The sequence below is a fragment of the Echinops telfairi genome, unplaced genomic scaffold, assembly GCF_000313985.2.
Source record: "Echinops telfairi isolate 266 unplaced genomic scaffold, ASM31398v2 ScPeMD7_7469;HRSCAF=8507_1, whole genome shotgun sequence".
NCBI lineage: Eukaryota > Metazoa > Chordata > Mammalia > Afrosoricida > Tenrecidae > Echinops > Echinops telfairi.
The window spans coordinates 66,467,131-66,469,461 of NW_022111373.1; the positions used below are offsets into that span (position 1 = coordinate 66,467,131).

Genomic DNA, 2,331 nt, shown 5'->3' on the forward strand with positions numbered 1-2,331 from the left:
TGGGACAGGGGGTGGGAGTGGGGGGCGGGAAGAAGTGGAGTGTCAACCAAACCAGGGGCCAGGGAACTTGTTTGGTGATGGCGAAGAGCTCATAGGATGCCTGGTGGGACTTGATCAAGGGCAACGTAGCCAAAAGGAATTACTGGACCCAAATAAAGGCGGGCCAAGAGAAAAGCAAAAGGAAATAGAGGAAAGAATGAGGAGGCAAAGGACATGTATAGAAGTTTAAATACAGCCTCTACCAGCAGCCTCAACCTCATGACAGTTGGCTGCAAACAGATCATCGCCAACCACCACACGCAGTCCATCTCGTGTGCGTCAGGCAAACCCAGACCCAGCAGAATGTCGCCTATGTTGCCAAAGACCCGTGAATCAGAGAGCCTGCCACATCTTGGAGTGTCCTCACGAGCTGTTCCAGGATGGTGTCAGCACCGCTGGCCATGCTTTGAGTTGTGCTTTAAAGGGTGCCCAGGTGGCTGGCTTTGATGTCTCAGCTTGGAATGAGGAGGAGGAAGAGCCACCTGACCATCAGGACTGTAACGACTTCCCCAGGCTAGGAGCCCCGTCTCTGAGGGGAGGTGGACCTGAGGCTTCAGGAGGGAGGCACCCCAGGGGCTGCTCCACCTATCCCGCCCAGCACTCAGAGCCCCAGCCACCTGGGGCTACGCTGCCAGGGGGGGACAGCCTGTGCGGGGAGACCCAGAAGTCTGGAAACAGATGCCAGCTCCGCCTACTTGCCCAGGTTGAGAGCTCTTTGATAATCCTTCTCTACATCCATGTCCGGAACCTAGACAAGGCCCGGCAAGTGGGGAGCTAGCCCCCCAACCCTGCTGTCAATTGCAGTGCGCTTTGGGAAGCCCTTTGAAGATGCCCTTCCGGGGCCTCCGTCTCCCCAGCTGGTGTGCCTGGCGAGAAGCTCCGTGGGGCGCCCAGGTTCCAGGGAAAGCTGAGCCCCCAAGAGGCCCGGCAAGAGGCCCAGGATTGGCTGGTTCGGGAGAGCCCCACCGCGCCTGGCCAGCGGGGCTCAGCGGTCTGAAGACTGGGCAGCCCAAGCTCCTGCTCTTGCTGAGCCCTGAGGGTGTGGTTCGGACGAGCTACCCCCTAGACAATCACTTGCCCATCATCTCAACGGGCAGCGAACTCTGTCTCCAGCAGCCTGTGGAGCGGAAACTATGATCCCTCTGAATGCCATCTCCCGGAGGACGCCCTCAACCCGCCTGCCCTGTTCTCTGACTCTCGGACTCTCCAGCTCTGTGACCATGGCCTTGGGTTAGAGCTGGCCATAGCTTGGACACTTGAGCTCAGCCGCTGGCTGAGAGGATTTGTCAGGAGACTCGGGCAGAGCCTTGCTTTTCCCCAAATAGATGTAAATATATTGATATATACCGATAGGGAAATAGCTCTGTATACATAGATTTATATGTTTAGTATTAAAGTAACAGACAGACATTGGGCCTCTACCAAGTACCCCCTCAAGGTAAGAACACTTCGTTCTAATACCCTGACCCCTGTCCTGCTTTTTTGATCCCAGCTGGGCATCCACTTCCTTTCATGATTTTGTAACAGTGTCTTTATTGTCTGTGTCCTATGTAAGTAGTCACCTGGCTGAGACTCCTTTGGAAACCAATATGGCCTGATGTTGATGATCTCCATCACTAGATGATTCATTTTTGTCTTTGCCTTGTCTTTGTCCTCTTTGAGATTTAGTAAAGAGTTTCTATAAACTATATTTGAGTTTGAGGTCTTTCCTATAGAACAACGGCAAACTTTTTCTCTCCCCCAATGAAAAAAGGTAGATGTTAACACTTCACTTAGTCTGCTTAAGGCCTCCCTCCTCAAAGCAGTGTCTGTAGCCAGAGACATACATAGCCTTTCAGCAGCATCCTATGAATGCATACCTTTAAAAATGAATGTATGAAGAACAAAAGAAAGAAAGAAAACAGGAATGGTAGTTCTCCACCTTTATGTACTACCTTTCAATTATAAATATCTCTTGGGAGTGAACTAAAAAGACCAAAGTCATTGTCATTGAGTTGATGCAGATTGAATTGATGTGACAAGCTTTAAAAACATTTGCTTCATAGACTTCTCAGTAGCTGATTTTGGGGAATAGGTGGCAGTTTAATGACAAGAGATAATCAAACATTCCCTCCGCCCCCTGAGGTAGTGCTGAGTGGAGTCAAACCAACATTTCATCAGTTAGCAGCCAAGCCTACGAACCAGTTATACCATTCAGGGACGTCAATGTACCATAATTTATTGAATCACATCTCTACAAATAAATGTTTATGTCTCCCGCCAGGACATTTTCTGCAAAATAACAATTTTAAA

At 50.2% G+C, this 2,331-nt stretch overlaps 1 pseudogene; it reads left to right on the forward strand.

The window, feature by feature from the left end:
* Nucleotides 1-213: 213 nt before the first annotated feature.
* Nucleotides 214-1,176, forward strand: LOC101641203 (annotated as a pseudogene).
* The last annotated feature ends 1,155 nt before the right edge of the window (nt 1,177-2,331 follow it).